Source organism: Sminthopsis crassicaudata, chromosome 6 (genome assembly GCF_048593235.1).
Source record: "Sminthopsis crassicaudata isolate SCR6 chromosome 6, ASM4859323v1, whole genome shotgun sequence".
Classification (NCBI taxonomy): domain Eukaryota; kingdom Metazoa; phylum Chordata; class Mammalia; order Dasyuromorphia; family Dasyuridae; genus Sminthopsis; species Sminthopsis crassicaudata.
In genome coordinates this window covers 3,766,240-3,783,998 of record NC_133622.1, presented here as the reverse complement: position 1 = coordinate 3,783,998, position 17,759 = coordinate 3,766,240, and the positions used below count along the sequence as shown (strand labels likewise).

The following is a 17,759-nucleotide window of genomic DNA, read 5'->3' as shown; positions in this document are numbered from 1 at the left end:
TGAACAACCAGTAGAGCTAATGGAAATCTATCACATCATGAAAGAAATTCAGATTGCTTTTCCACTGAAACTGAGTCACCATAAAATGACATCAGAAAAAATAAATGTGATCTCAACAATACACTTATTTTGAGTCAGAGTGTTTGGTTTTTGTCATATTACCTGGAAAATCACCTAAAAACAGGGACACTTCATGCATCCAGGGGTCATTCACTAGAGAGTCAAGCAAAAACCACCCCTACAAAACGGAAGCAGTTGTGAACCGGGCTTGCATCTTGAGTTACACATGTTCCTCTTGGTTTATTCAGGAACTCTTTGCTCATATTTGGTCCATAATTCTATAACTCTTAGTTATCCCCCCAGGCCCTTAGCGGATGGGCAGAGATAAATTAGCAGTGGAGAAGCTCAGAGTAGGGTAGTCTGGAAGCGAAGGAAGAAGCAGAATTGGGGAGGGGGAAGGGACCACCATTGAGTACTGAGTCACTACCTGACCTGCTGCAATGGCCATCTCGTGCCCAAGGACGAGGCTTCTTATGGAAACATTTGGTCTCATGTGGGAGCCAGCACGGCACTCGGTGAACAACAGGCCTTGATGAATGCATAGGGATTCAAGCTGAACCACTTCACTGGACAGAGAGAAACAGGGAGCGGATCCATAATTTCATTAATATAGGCAGCTCTGACTGTTTGGAGCCGGCTCCCTATCACTGCATCCCAATCTGCTATAATCCATGGACGTCCCCTCCCCTCCACAAATCTCTTCGCATTACGTATTCCACAAAATGGGGAAAGGGTCATGCATTTCAGAGGGAGCTCTGTCACGCTCAGTTAAAATGAAGTTGTTTTAGGGCTTTAAATGGGAATATGCTTCACTGTCTAAAAGAGTCCCTTGCAGGGACTTAAACAGCACACCCCCGATGCCCACTGAAAGAAGGCCGCCGCATGGCCCTGTCCCTCCGTGGCCACGGCAGTCTCCAGTTCCAGGCTTAAAGGGGCTGCCAAGCGAAAGCCGTCCCCCACTAAGAAAAAGGCCACGCGACCCCGGAGAAGATGGAGCGCTCCTGTTTGTGCTGTTGTTTGCTTTCTCCGGTAGAAATGACAATTTGGGCCAAGCGTGTCTGTGCAGAAGCATCTGTCAGAGTCTCCTCTGGCAAAAGGAACTTAGCCATTGTGCCTCCAAATAAAAGCGGGACTGGGGCCTAATGTGAAATGGGCCAAGAGTGCAGCTCGGTCTGGAGGCCTGGGGGATCTTTTATGAGTTCTTTAGAAAAGCTTGTAAACAAAACACAAAGTCATGATTAAGTGGCTCCTTTCTGAGAGCAAGAACAAACAACAGCCCCCAAAGCAAGGAGACATACATGAAATGCCCCCCATTGAACTGACATTTTAGCCTTCTGCCAAGTTTTGAAAAATGGCAGCCAAAGCTTTTTGTCAAAGAGCAACTATGTCCCAAGGGTAACTGAAGAGCCTCAGAGATTTGCAGAAAAGAGACCTCCACAATGAGGAGACTCCTTGCCTTAGAGCTAGAAAGACCCTTAAAGGTCATTGAATCCAACCTAGTCCTTTAGCAAATGAGGAAACTGAGGCAGGCCACCTGAAGTGATTCGCTCAGGGTCTGAGGTGGGATTTGAGCTTTTCCTCACTTGATCCACTGAGCCACCCTAGATATCGCCCTCTTTCCAGGTCAGGACTGATTTCTAACATTTTCTCTCACTACCAATGAGCCGAAGCTCTTCTGTCACACTGCAGATGCGAATTTGGGTGGGTGGGGGGCGACATGGCCGCTATATAATTAGGGAAATTCCATAGCCAGTGATTTTCCTTCTGGAGGAAATTTCTCCTTCCTCCAAGCTGCAATCATCTCCTTAAATGACTTCCTGGAAGCGTAGGGTAAAGGAAGCATTGCTGGAGTTTGTTCCACGATGTAAGGCGTGTCTTTGTGCAGCCAAAAGTAAGGGATAGTGGGAGGGAGAGACAGTAGGGAAAGCACACACACAGCACAACAGACACAACACTGCCCAATGTGCCTTTGGACTGATCATCTATTTAGACTTGATTTGCAAATGTGGGCAATGCAGGGCCTAGAATCAGGAGGAACCGAGTGCAAATCTAGACTTAGACATTATTACATATAAGATCCTGGGCAAATCTCTTAACCCAGTTTGACTCAGTTTCCTCATCTGTAAAATGAACCGGAGAAGGAAATGGCAAAACACTCCAGTATCTTGCCAAGAAAACCCCAAAAGGGGTCACGGAGAGCTGGATACAACTAATCCTCAAAACAACAAGGAGTACTTGAGGTTTCCTCCCTACGCTGACTTTGACTGTGGCTCCTCTGCGCCACAGCAAACTTTCTTCAGGAACTGCCGTGGCTGGAACCCAGTGGCCAGCATTGGAGTGACAAGTCTCCGAGCCATCGGCCTCACACTTAAGCTCCTCTGGCTTTTAGAAGCTGTTACAGATTAGAGACCTGCTGGTCGAGCCTTGGGAATTAGGATCAGCTCTGACCAAAAGGCAGCAATGAATAAGATTATAATGGAGGGAACAACAGTAAGCATTCCTCCTTCATCCATCCATTCCTTCATTTCTTCCTGTCCACACGTGCTGGATGTAGCAGGGGTACAGGCTGACCCAGAAGCACAAGAAATCATTCTTTACTTCCTATGCCCATCTTTGTCCAAAACACTAATTAAAGGTTTTCATTTTCCGTGGTCGCTGCTCAGTCGTGTCTGACTCTTAGTCCCCCATCAGGTGTTTGTTTGGCAGAGATAACACAAAGCTTTGGTGCTTCCTTCTCCAGCTCATTTTACAGATATGAGAGCTGCGGCACACAGGGTGAAGTGACTTGCCCAGGGTCACACAGCTGGGAAGTGTCTGAGGCCAGAACTTTAATTCAGATCTTCCTATCTCCCAACCTAGCACTCTATCCCCTACTCCATCGTGCTTCCCCATAGTTAGAAGGAAATTTACCTAGAAGATCTAATTCAGTTCTCACAGCACCCCCGTAAAGTGGAGGGTTGAATAGTCTTTATCTCTACTTGAACAATAAGAAGACGAGGGTCAAAGGGATTACATAAGGGGTAAATGCTAGGGCCAAGGTTTGAAAATAGTTCTCCTGGTCCCAAGCGCGCCGCTCTTTCCCCCAAGAAAGCTGCTGAGTGTGCTCCTGGTGAAGGTCACCTGCCTCGTGACTGAACTTTGGGGTGGAATACCAAATGCCGTGGAACTCTCCACAGTTCGGCTATCTCCCTGGTATCATGTGTACTTGAGAATGGCAAGAGTCCCTCTGAGCCCAGGGGAAGAATATTGAGAAGCCACTAAATAGGTTTTAAAAGGAATAGCGATACCTCTTCCCCTCTTTTCTATTCTGAAAGAGATTTTCACAATTGTGGGGAATATTATTATCCTGGCTGGTTTTAAATTATTAAATTGGTAATGGAGAGCCTAAATGGAAGGTTATATATAAGAAAATCATGGTATTTAATACTTCTGAAGGGGAAAAAGTATTACATTTATTATATTTTCTAAAGAGGTCAAGAGTATAGTTAATTGGAATGGGACTGGGAGGTATAGGATAGAGAACAATGAAATGGGAACTCATCCACTTAATTTCTTATTATATCTATTTCTGCCACTCACTAGTATACTTGGGAAGTCCCATCAGCATCTCTGACCTCAGTTTCCCCCTAAGTAAAAGGAAATGTGTGCAACCAGGTGACTTCTAAGATAATCTTTTTTTCCGATTCTGTGACTTAGAGATAACGCCTTGGAAGAAAAGAATGACTGGCATTAATGTGCTGAAACAATATGTTATCAATCAACAGGGACAGGAAACCACAGAAAAGTCGCCTTGTTTATCTAGCTATCTCCTGGCAGGTCAAAAGCGAACTAACTCCCATGGATGGAGCAGGTAGGTAATCCTTCTATCAAGATTTCACGTAAATCTTGTATCTCCTTTATTGATCTCCCATGATCCTGTGGAAACTCCCCATTGCTTAATTATGGAAGAAACTTCTTTATGACACTGGGGCAGGGGAGGAAGTGATCCAGTGGAACGAGCATTTCCCTAAAAATTAGAACAAGACTCTAAGATGGCTAAAAAGGGCTGAACTGGTCCAAACTGGAAAAACTGAAGGTTAAACAAAGCTCCTGTATCCCATCAGTAGTGGAAGAGGGTCCATGAAAGGCCCCTGAGTGAGACAGAAGAGCACATCTTGAAAAAGGAAGGGGGAAATGTACCATAGAACCTCAAAATCAAAAGAGACCACGTGGGCATATGTCTTAACCCTAATATGAAGAAGATTCTCCTCTATAATATCTGATAAGTGATCCTATAAGCTCAGATTAAAGATTTCCATCGAGTGAGGATCTGTTAGCACCTGATTCAGCGGAGTCCATTTCACTTGTAACAAAATTCTAATTGTGGGGGAAAATAAGGGAAGCTCTTCTCTTTGGGCTGAGCAGTCAACAATTTATGTCTTTTTGTCTGGAAATGTGGAACAAACATCTTAAAGCAAGATTAGCTCTGCTTGTCTCAGTCTTTTGCCATTTTTCTCCACAGAAAATTGCCTGGTACCTTTTGGGCTCCCCGTGACCGATAAGATCTGTAACTGACCCCAATTCTTTCTTCATAGAAATGAATTTCCCAACATAGTAGTTTCCTAGTCAAACATTTAGAGATTCTACCCCGTGTTCTTCCCTGCCCACTTTGATGGATGCTGCCGGATCACTTACAATTGTCCTCATCATTTAGAAAGATTCACACAATCTCTGAGAGATGATATGATCAGAGTAAGAACTCTATGTTTCCTCCTAAACTAACTATAAGCACTGCTTCAAATTAAGCATTTTGGGTTTTGCCTCAATCTGTTTATAGTCAGCTTTTGTTTTGCAAGCCATCACGAGATGGTATTAAATGATGGGGGAGGAGGGAGGAAGCAGAAGAATAATTTAGCCTTGGTCCAAAGGGCATGAAGTCTGGGGAAGAGGTGAAAAGCACGAGATGCAGGAATTCCTTTCATCTCCCACCATCTCTCATAACGATGTAACTCTCCAGCTAGAGTCAAGGGTACAAGTACAATTGCCAAAGTACAAAATGGTAGGAACCAAAGGGGGTTTTGTACAAAGAATGCCATATCTGAAAGTGTTCTTAAATAAGTCGGCCCCTTCGTTTCATTGAGGCCCAGAGAGGTCACCATTCGGCAAGCTAACAGAAGAGCTGAGGTCCATGTCTCCCAATTCCTCTCTTGTGGTGTTTTCCCATGATGTCTTAGTTCCTTCAGAATGACTGAAATGGGGGTTTTAATGCCAATACTCCCTCTAACTAGCTACCAGGACCATGGACAAATTGGGTGCTTCCTAAAGGACATCAGTTTCCCCATTCCTACTTCATTGGGTTTATAGTAGGGAAATATAGAAGTATAAAACATTATTCTAAATTCCATCTATTTATGATTATTATAGTTTAGCTCCCAAGCAAAGAAATTTAGTTCCTGAGATTGCTTTCCAAGAGTCATTTCATCTTCTTTCCCCTTAAGCTCCTGTGTCTGTCTGTCTGTCTGTCTCTCTCTCTCTCTCTCTCTCTCTCTCTCTCTCTCTCTCTCTCTCTTTCTCTTCTTCTCTCTCTCTCTCTCTCTCTCTCTCTCTCTCTCTCTCTCTCTCTCTCTCTCTCTCTCTCTTTCTCTCTCTTTCACACACACACACACACACACACGCACACACGCACATGCACAGATTTTTTCCCTGTCTTTATAAATCTCCTTTAGTATATATCTTCTACTTTATCCATGGCTACTATATTCAGTGATATGTGGTAAGCTGCGCATTCATTTTAGTTGCCTTATTCCCAAAGAAGAGAAAATATATCCCATGAGGTAAATATTCTTACACACTTCTGAAATGGCAAAGACATAAGATATTCTGATTTTGCAAAAGGAAATTTTCAGATACTGAAGAAAGAAATCTGAAGAGCCAGGGTAAATCTATATGAATAGCATCTCAAGTTGAAAGGAACCTTAAACAGTTAGTTCAGTCCCCTAATTTACAGATGAGGAAATGAAAGTCAAGAGAAGGGAAGAGACTTCTTGCAAGGTCACACAAAAAAACATTAAAGTTAATCCTGATTTTCTGAATGCACACGTACTTTCTAATGCTCCATGTTGCCTTCACTTCTTTTGAAGGTAAATTACACAAAAGATACAAGAGTAAAAGAAAAGGTAACCAAATTTTAATTCTTGCTCTGCAACTAAACTTTCTGTATGACTTTAGAAAAACCCTTCTATTTTTCCATGTCTTAATTCTTGCCCCTGTAAAACGAAAGGGACAGAAGCCACCAATGCTCATTACGATCCCTTCTTTCTCAGAAATTCAATGACTTTACATCCAAATAAGCAAAAACACCAATCTCCCAACCCATGATTCATCAATTAATATTTTCTCACCACACCCAGAATAACACATCCGTTTTACCTACTATTTGTGTCAACGTTTGTCTTAGACACTTCAGGGAACACAAAGGATCTACAGGAAGCGATTCATGCCCAGTTTCAGCACTTCTGGATAGGACGATCTGATTCTCCTCCACAAGGAGATCAAGGAGATCAGTTAGTCAGAGCATAGAGTCTTTTTCTGGATACTCATCAGGTGCATGTATGTGTGGGCACACCTGCGCTTATATAAATATACAAAATCTCACACAAGCAACTGTAGAGACAGCGAAACACAGGATTTTACTTTGTTTTGTTTTCAGAGATAAATCACCCCCCCCAAATCTCTGGCCCATCCTCTATTTGTCCGTAATGTTTTATCATATTGAGATAATACAATCTTAGCTTAGACTTTCCCTTCCAACTCCAAATATATGATCTTACAAAAGTGAAATGAGTATCTTCTGTATTTGTTAGATTTCCACCCTCCGAGAGTCAGCATGATCACTTTTTATACATTTGTGCAGATTGTGAGCTCCCTGAGGAAAAAGATTTTTTGGTCTCTTTTTGTCTCCCCAGCATGACACATAGTAGGCACTTGCTATAAGTTTATTTATTGGACTAGGTAACCTCTAAGGTGTCTTCCAATTTTCAAGTCAAACTCTCCTTCAAGATCAAGATTCACGTTCTCCATGAAGCCTGCCTTGACTTACCCAGCTTTCCCAGATCTCTCTTCCCTTTGACCTCCCCTAGTGTGCACCAAGTATGGTTTTATTGAGAATCCTTTTGGATGTCTGTATCTTATCTTGCCTCCTAGAATGGTGGTTCCTCGGGGCCCTTTGGGGCAGACCTTTATAGCTTTGTTTCCTTCCCCCTCTCTCCCAAGACTATAATCAGTCCAGTTCTTCACTTTATGCATAAACTTACTGACAAGCACAGGTTAAGTGCCTCCCTCTCTAACTCTCTAACAGAGCTGTCCAAGAGCAGATCCCTGCTTCCGAAGGGATGATCTTTAAGGAAAGTCTGGGTAATCGTGTATTGGGGTAGTCCATTAGATGGATACAGAGGGCCCTCCCCTCTCAAAAAAAGGTCCGAGCTGGGATTTGAAACCACAGACTCCAAATCCAGCATTCTTTGCATCATACCATGTTGTCTTGGGACCTTGAATATCACGGTCCCCCCATAAATGTTGGTTGAGCAACGGATTAATAGTAATCATTAAAATAACATTCTGATGTTTTGCTCTAGCATCAAAGCACACGCGTTTCCACGGTGCCGAGAGTTTAAGTTGTGGGCTGACCCCTGAATGCTGACCTTCCTATTTCAGAGAGCCTGTAGAGGAGCACTCTACCCTGGAAAAAGGTAAGCCAGCAAAATCTCCAACTGCTGTGGCTTAAAAAAATCACACCAAATTGAGTCAGCATGTCAGGTGCAGCCTGCCAGATGAAGTTCAGTTAATGTGACACGTCAGGTTCACAGGGATGTTTTGCATTTCATGAACAGCATCTGTTTTAATGTGCTTGGGCCTTTCTTTGCATCTGTAAATTCCAGCTCTGGTGGTAGGTGGCCCAGCCCAAATCCACATTTGCATCACTTTGACTGTAGGTGTTCTGGGAAATTGAAAGGCCTGTTCTTTGTCTGAAAGCCAGCTTGTTGGAGCTCAAACCTGGGCCCACAGCTGGCTGTGGGTCTTTCTGACAGAACTGATAACAATCCACATTTACAGAGTACCTGGCCCAACCCATCGTCGACAGGAGGGAAGGTGGAGACTTGGGCTTTCCTCGGAGAGGCGCTAACGAAAGCCAAGCTGAACATACCCTGCGAGCTTAGGGGAAGCTGTTTGGCAGGAGAAGGCTAAGGGTGGCACTGGCGTGAGCTGAGAGGAAGAGTGTATGAGAGAGAATTGTCATGGGAGCAACTGAGTCCAAGAAATGGCCAGGAAACTGATGGTCAAAGAAGAAGTGGGGCTCTAGAATCAGCTGAAAGATGGGGAGTGGAATATGGAGGCATTAAAAATCATAGCAAGGCTTTCATGAGGGAGAGGCAAAGACAAGCTGAAGCCGGTGTAGACATGAATGGAAAAGAGACTAAGTCAGAAGCTAGGTGGAGCAGCAGCAGCTCAAGAGATGGAGCAAGGTAGGTGGCCCACAGCTCGGTAAAACAGTCAAGAACCAAAAGCTCCCAGTGCCATTGGGGAAAATGAGACTCTTAACGAGGGGAACAGCTCCCTGCCTGAGATACGGAATGCCTATATTACTTGATCAGAAGCTGATTCTAGCAAGTAATGGTGAGTATGTCTCTGCAGACAGTGCCATCAGGGAAGCTCAGGGAGATCAATAGTTCACTTGACAATGACAGGGAGGGCTTCCCAGCTCCAAAACTAGCAGAGTGAAAGAAATGGTTATTTTCTTCTGTATCTAATAACCCGTTTTTGAGTTAGGACCATGGGTTTCCCCTTTTCAACTTCTCCATCCAGAAATGGGCCAGCATGGGGAATATTAGGCAAAGAATTACCCAGACTGAGACCTACTCAGTGCTGAAATTCTAAGTATAGGTGAAAGGGTAGATCCCTGCTCATTGTGTTTTCTTACACAGGCTTGAGAAAAAGGGGATTCCTCTCTTTGTCAAATAGGAGATATGGAAATGGATAAAATCTTTTTGACCAAGATTTGGGTTCTCATTGAAATAAGTCCACCTCTCATTGCAATGTTTTCCATGATTTTCACCCTCAAGAACAGCCAGCCTTCCAAGGGCACATAAGTGTCAAGTGGATTCCATGAGGGCTCTTTGGCATCCAAAGGTGTCACTGAACCCTTTTATTAATAAAAAGTTAGCGTTATTCATAAATTTATGAATTACCCAGAAAATGTTTCTTGAATGTTTCCATCATCACAAGAGACAGATAAACTGACTCTAGCCGCAGGACCTTGCAAGTAACTGTATTTTCCATCAACAGAACCGTTCGGTTTTTGACTCCCCTAAGATAAGCTGATGATCTGAAAGCTCATCATCCTACAGAATACATACAGAAGACACTTAATAAAAATTCATTGATAGATTTAGCTTTTGATACTCAATACCTGAGTTTCTTTAAGAACTTTTTGCTTTGCTTGGAAGGCTGGAGGGGAGAGCCATAAGCTCTTCCTGAAATCTATCTTTAAAGAAGGCTCAGAACTTTGCAGGTGCCTCTCCATTTTCTCTCAGTAGCTTCCCCCCACTGGGCACTCCCTGCTGCCCGCCCCACTTTTCAGCTTTTTTTGAAGTATTGAAAATTAAAGTAAATTGAAACCTTCTTGAGGAAAAACAAAACAAAACCTTTTTAAAATTTTTCTTCTTCTCATTTGTATCCCCAGAAGTCAGCACAATGGCTGGCAGATAGTAAGTCCTTGGTAAATGTTTACTGAAATGCCAGCATTGGAAGGAATTAGCACATTTGCCCAAAACTGCTTCACAGAAACCTCAGTCCTTTCACTTTCGTGGTACTTTTGGCCACAGAAAGGCAGCATGAATGGAGAACCAGCACAAGGTCAGGAAGACCTGGACTCAAGACCCAGCCATGACCTATACTCGATGTGTCACCCTCAGCAGGTCACTGAAAGTCTCAGCATCCTCAGGCAATTCCCTCAGACTATTAGTGGCCATCATGGTGCCAACATGCCTGGCTAGAGGGAGTTTCTTCCACTGAAAATTCCTACCCCAAGGCCATCAGTGGTCCAGTACTTTTCCCGGTCCCTTTCCTTCTGTCTGCATGGCCTTCAGCAGGCAGAGACGGGCTCTCCCTGCCAGCCTAGCTCCTCCCGAGAAGACGTGTCACTTGTTGGGTCCAATCTTCGTGACCCCATTTGGGGTTTTGTGGAAAAGACATGTGAGAGTGAATCATTCACTTCTTCTCCAGCTCACTTTACAGATGAGGAGACAAATAAGGTTAAGGTTAATTTGCCAGTAATTAAGAGTCTGACTTTATTCCCTCCCATCTTCCTTTTTAGCTTAAACTACTTACTCACTTTCACCAATCTAGCTACCACTGAGAGTACTTACAACGTAGGAAGACACTTTGTATTGTGTTTTTGTGATATTTTCTACTGCCTCAGCTGGTGTCTGGGGCCATATTGGAACTCAAGTCTTCCTGATTCCAAGCCCAGTGTTCCATCTACTACAGCATTTGCACCTTTCCTGAACAAAGGCCCCTCGAATATTGCCTCATGTGTATTTAATGGATTATACTTATTTATATATAAGTAATTTCATCTCATCTTCACAGCATTCCTGCTATATAGGAATGGGCAGTTATACCTTCATTGTACAAATAAAGAAACTAAACATAAAGTGAAATATGGGACATAATATTACATAGCTACTTATTGACAGAGAAAGGACTACAAACACTTGTCTTTTTGTTTCTATTAAAGGATCTTGCTGGTTGATTTGGAAAGAGATAAAAGAAAAACATACTGTTTCCCTCAAGGTCATCTTGACTAAAACAGTATGGAACATGAATCCGATTCCTGGCTTCTTTTGGAAAATTAGGTTTTAATACCATTTAATCCCATTAGAACAAAATATATTGACTTTTAGAAGTCTTCTGATCTAACCCAGCACAAAGACATGTCTATCCTTGAGAATCAAAGATCCTTTTTGACATCATGCTGAGATTTCACATTAGAGTTCTCTCCCCAGCAGCAGAATTTTATGAACTTTTTAAGTGTTCCTTTTGGGATTTTTTATGGTCTTTTGACCCTGAGGCAACTCACTAGGTTGAATTTATAGATAGGATGAGAACTGCATTGGTGGAGGGAGTTTCCACACTGCTAAAATCACTAATTCTTGACATTTTGCTGCTGGGGGAATTCATAGGATCATAGAGTTTAAAGCTGAATGTACCAAGGAGATCAACCAGCCTGACTCCTTTATGTTACAAATGAGACACCAAAGCCCTAAGAGGTCAATTGATTTGTCCCAGATCACATGGGCAGGAGCCAAGATTGGATTCAGATCCAGTCCCCTGAATATAGGTCAAGAATTCTTTCTGCCTCGCCATACTGCATTTGAAAGTTACCATTTCCCATTATTTGACAGTATAGGATGATGTATTGTAAAAAAAAAAAAAAATCACAGTACTGAATGGGAATCTAGAATTACTGCATAGAACAGAATGCAATTATCAGTACTTTCGGCCCTATCAGTATCTGCTGCAGTCAAGTGATTGGTCTTTTTGCTCAAAATGTAAACTAGTCTTTCTCAAAAATAAGCAGAGATGTGGTGCATTCCAAGTTTATTGAGAAAATGAAATGTTCATTTTTAATAATTCAAATTGGTTGAGGTGGAAAACAAATAAGAATAAGAATGTAATAGCAGAATTATATCCTAAGCTGCCTCTGAAGATTGAAAGGGGGAAAATGTCATGCAAGATGAAGGAAAGAAACACCACTAAACTTAGAAGCTGGGAAAACAAAAACAAATTTGAAGCTCTTCTCAAAGGCGAAGAAGGAAGGAGGAAATAGCTTTTTAATCTTCCAAGAAATAATGATATAGATCGATAGTGACTTTCCGATGACAGGTCAGTAAGGGGCAGAGGAAGAAGAGAAGAGTTACAGTGGTTGATAGCTACATGCAGGAATGTACATGCAGGATAGCTACAAAGTCAGACAGAAATCTTCTCTGGATATGCGTCCAAGACGTAAGAGAGAACCTCCCAACATTTATCAAAACGGATGATTACTCCTCATTTGTGGCGACAATAAGCACAATGGTATCAGATAGAACTTTTGTTAAAATTGATAGGATTTTGAGCAAGAAATTGAAGACTTCATTAGCTGATGTGGCATTTTCATTAGTGCTGTGTCTTGAAAGCAAGAAGAAAAGCAGTTTTTGAGAGGATAATAATATTTGAGATATGTAGGTTCAATGAAGAAAATTATATCTGAAATGGGGATTTTGATTTTTAAGCACATCTTAAAATATAGGATTAACAGGTTCCTGGTCAAGGATGGAGTACACCTGTAAATATCATCTGAATTTAAACGAGAAAGTAAAGAGTAGATGGAATAAACTGAGTATTCGGTTCCACCAATATAGTTACTAATGGAAGTATCTACAGTATAGGAAGAATTGTAGTTCATTAATAAACATCAACATATGAAGCATAACTAAGAAACAAAAAGTAGATATATCTAACATATGTACATATACTATGGCATGAATATCCATCAGTTGACCAATGATCATTTATTAAGAAAGCATTTATAGAATACCTACAGTGCACCAAGTACCATGCTAAGTACAAATTTTTACAAATATTTTCCCATTTGATCCTGATATTAAGTTCTCACCATGCAAAATGCTAAGGAAAGAGATTGATCCCTGTTTGCAAACAACTCATGTTTAATGGGTTAGGACCGTTAGATAATAGGAATGGTCTTTGGCAGAAGATAAAATTGAAGCTCAATCTTAAGGAATCCAGAGAAACTACAAATCAAAGGGGAAAGGGGAGACCATTCCAGTGAGAGGCAGTTGATACAATCACATGGAATTAGAGGACACAGAATTGTATATGAGGAAGATTAAATAGGTGGTGCAAATGGATTTTGGGCAAATACGTGTCATAGTGGATGTAGCACCAGTCCTGGAGTTAGGAAGACAAGTTCAAATTCTACTTCAGCCACTTATTAGATATGTGACTCTGGCCAAGTCACTTAACCCTCTTTGCCTCAGTATCCCCATCTATAAAATGAGCAAGAGAAAAATGACAAACCATTCCAGTGTCTCTGCCAATAATACCCCAAATGGGGTCAGGAAGAATTGGACATGAGTGAAATGACTGGAAAAAATGAATTATAAGATCTATAAAGGGGAATAAAGCATAAGAAAAGTGGGGAAAAGCTAGGTTTGAAAAGCTAGAGACCTTGATTCTGGAGGTAGAGGGAGTTCTTAGACTTTACTGAGTAGCATGGCATAGTCAGAGCTCTGCTTTAGGAAAATTTAGGAAAAATGCTTTAGGAAAATCAGCTTTGATAGCTGAGTAGTAAAAGACAGATAAAAGTGGAAAGAGACTCTAGACAAGAATATCCATTAAAACGACAATGGTCCAAGTGAGTGGGGAGGAGGACCTGGGGTAGGTTGATGTTTGTGTGAATTGAGAGAAGGAACATAAATAAGAAGTGATCTGAAGACAGAAATAACAGGATCTGACAACGTGTCAGATGTTTGGAGTGAGTAAGAAGCATCAGGACGACATCAGATTGCAAGTTTGGGTTTGGGGAATCATGGCAGTACCTTTACCAATAATGGCAATGCTCGAAAAAGTTCTGGTTTTGGGATATACTGAACTAAACTAACATATATCATTGTTTCATTTACATAAAGGTTTTTAAGTCCACATATGTGAATTATTGATAGTATAACATATAACAGCAAAATGTAGGATGGAATGGCATGATCTAGAATAGACAAGCATGAAAGTATAATATAGATTAGCATAGTAATTGCAGGTTTCATGTCTTCTAGGGGCACCATTTATTAATGGACCCAACCTCTGACATGGGAACAACCAAGTAAAATCCAAAGATATTAAGTGAATGACCCAAGAATACAAGGATAACATGCAGTACAGCTGTGTTTGAACTTTGGTCTTCTGACGCCAAATCAATCCCTCTTTTCATCGAACCAGGAAAAATGAAAATTATTTTGTCAAGGAATCATCTGTCTGACAAGTGAATCCCCAAGAAAATCCTGCTGTGATTTCTGTCTTTGGTCTCCAGCATGATCCCAAACACAAGATTTCTCCATGGATGAATGTAGCACAGGTCATTACACACATGTAAGAATAGGCACCTAATGAACTTATTACCAACGAAAAAGAAACTAAAGCAACAATTAGGAGCTATTTTATCCAACTCTATGGCAGGAAATCTGACAATATAAATGGGAACGTCTCTTCTTTCTACTAATTTTGCTTCTCATTGTGTTTATTTTATAATCCTGTCTTACCCTGTTTTATACTGGTTTAAGAAAACTTTTTTTGCTCAGCTGATTTGTCCTTCTATTTATCAATGGTATGTGATTTATGACTACCAAAATGCTTCCTAAAGTTATTCCATTATTTACATTAAGACTGATTTATGAAATAAAATGAAATTATTAACAAGGAAAAAAAAGAAAAGAAAAGCCACCTAAGAACACTAGACCTCCCTGAAAGCAACAGCTTCCCCCAGAAGAGTCTTGGTCTGGCCCTGAGCACTCATCTTTTCCAGATAACTAATCCCACAACCACAGGAAATGGGCCAGCCATATACTGGTGCTGTATGTATCTATATATATACAAATATGTGTACATATATGGTGCAGAGATTTACTCTGTCCCTTTTTTTATTGGTCATCTGCAAAGGATCTTCAACAGGGAAAGAAGCTGGTGCTTACAATAGGATTATTGACGGCAACTGCTGTCTCGTTGACCCCACAGCGAAACTGTCCAGCCTCCTTCATTGATATAACAGTAGCTTCCCACTTGCTCTGATTGTGGGAACAGATGTTCTAATGTTCCCTTATGCATATTTATTGATACTTTTCTGGTGAACCTGAGCAGCTTCAAGTAGCTAACTTTTCTCAATGTAATATTTCTATATCATTGCAGATTTCTTTCAGTTTATTCATCTCTCTTCATTATAATCTCTTTATTTTTCAGATTGCTTCTTATTGCAATATTTCAGTTTGGAATTTGTAAGTGATGTGTGCATCTCCATATCCAGAGGGCATATCTAGGATGCATGGGTTTATTTATTAATGCATGAGGTGAGAGATCCTTGCAGACAGCTCTCATGGGGCTCGTGAGAAGCAAAAATGACCCATCTGTCCCAGGAAAAAGTATCATTGGCTCTTGGGAGTAAATATCCAAAGCCTGACAGGAAAATATGGCTCCCTCCCTTAACTATAGGGAAGCGATTTGGGGAATGAACATAGGCAGCCCTAATGATTACAACTGCCCAATTCCAGAATTAGCCGCCGGGGAATTACAAGAGCAACCCACATTTCAGCAATGCTATGGGAGTGATGATGCATTTTTACTAACAACGTCCCTGGAAGTGAAAGTATCATTACACAGATTTCACGGATGAGGATCCCATTTCAGAAGAGTGAAATTACTTCCTCAAGATCTCATGGCTAGTATCAGGCAGAACCACATTTTGAACCCACACCACAAATATCATCGGATCAGGGTAGAAAAGACCTTGAAGATGATATCATACAGTCCATTCATTTTATAAGGAACTTGGAGAAGTTCACACTCATCCAAGACACCAACAGCTGGAAAACTGCAGAGCCACGATCTGTAAGCTGGTTCTCTGATCCAAATCTGGAGCTGTGGCTCAGAACGCGCTATGCAGGAATTGCAGCGTCAATGGCTCCAGCAAATTACTATTTTAAAACTATTTCAATATAGTTGGTTTATTTTATAATTTCCTCTATTGTATTTGATACATTTTAAAAAGCATCTGAGAAAGCTTCACCAGACCACCGAGAAATCTATGGCACAAAAATGGTTAAGAAGGGGCAGCTAGGTGGTACAATGGATAGAGCACCAGCCCTCAGGAGGACCCGAGTTCAAATCTTGCCTCAGACATTTAACACGTCTCAGCTGTATGACCCTGGGCAAGTCACTTAACCCCAATTACCTCAGGAAAAAAAAAGATTAAGAAAAAGAAGTCCTGAGTGAGTCCAGTAGCTTTCTTTGATGAATTTCAAGTTCAATACTTTTTTTTTATTACCATATTTTCCTATCACTGGAACTCTTCTGGTATTGCTAAAGCCATCACAACAATTAGAACGCTTTGCCCCAATTCCCTGACAAGTTTTCTATAGCTTTCTCTAGCAAGAGATTTTAAAGCAAAATGGATACTTGTCCTTTCGGGCCGCATCCTGTCAGACTGTGACTACATCTTGCCGACTCTGGGCGATAAGACATTCAAGTGATGAAACGCCATTGATTAAAGAGGGAGAATGTTACTCAAAAGAAAGGGAGAAAGACATAGTTAATGAAAACCGGAAAGCCCCGGGACCTTAAGAGGAATTCCTGGCATCATACAAACATACAAGGCCCTCAGAAATGATCTCCATCAAGTGAGGATTTCATTTCAAACTCTAAAGTCAAAAGTCACACAGCATTTGTGAATGCAACATAGAATCAGGTTCCCTCTCTTGGGCTGGATTGGACTTACCAATAAAGATTGAAGAGGGAGCCATTGTGGATACTATTTAAAGGAGACCGGCAGCTTCCCATATTTGTAAATCACCCCCAACACGCACATCCCAGGCAAGAAATAGGCAGAGTGGCCTCTTGACAGAATAAGCCAAGTTTAGACACCTACCACTAGACGTGAAGAAGCAATGTGGACTGGAAAGAGAGGATAGGGGGGTCCAGAGGCCAAAGAGTGCATGAAATGGTGCGGCTCTATATGAAGAGGGATTAGAGAGACGAATGCCCATGGAAGCCACATGGGCCCTGTGGCTATTACCAGGGGGGCCGCCCACTCCATTCTCTGCCCAAGGCACATAGACCACTCCCAAACTTCCTACAACATTACTTTCCCTTTTCCCAGTCCTCGAAAAATTCTGAATCCTCACTAACTCTTAGTCCCGATTGCTCCTTTTTAATGGTGAGGAGCCACTTTCCTCCAGGCTTCCCACCATGCTCGGCAAGGGACCCTGATGCATCCTAAAGACCCGAAGACATTACCAGCCCCTACCTCTGAACTCTGAGGACCTCAAGGCTTTCTGTTTGCCTGAGAGCCAAATCCTCCTGTATGTCTTGTCTCTCCCAATTAGTGTGAGTTCTTTAAGAAACTCTATTTTTATCTAGAATGCTTAGCACGGTTCTGGGCATTCAGAACACACTTAATAAATGTTTCCCCTTTATTTCATTCAGTGTCTGTATCCAAATACAAATGAATAGCTAGTTTATAGTTAAATATAAAGAGAGGATCTTGAAGGATGGAGTTTTTGCCTAAGATTAACTTTCATTTATCCAATTCTTTCATTACAAAACAGAAAAACCTTGGAACTCATCCATACAGTCAAACTCTCTTTTTCTAAAGATGAGAAGTCAGGGCCACGTAAGATAAGTTAATTGCCCAAGAACACGCAGATCATAAACAGCATGCTTGAAATTCAAACCCAGCTCTTCTTCTTATAAATCCTTCTCCCCTTATCATACCATCCTGCATCCCAGGAAGCCCAGGGCCAATGAGAATCAGCATTGTACTTGGAGGCAGATGCTCCCAGCCTTTGCAAGTGGCCGGTGCCATGACGTGACCTTGGCCACACAGGCAGAGTGATTCCAGA

General features: G+C 41.7%; 1 long non-coding RNA gene across 1 annotated transcript in view; it reads right to left on the bottom strand.

Moving 5' to 3' along the window:
• Positions 1-17,759, bottom strand: part of LOC141547666 (uncharacterized) — a 519,112-nt gene that overhangs the window by 382,168 nt on the left and 119,185 nt on the right. The window lies entirely within an intron of this gene.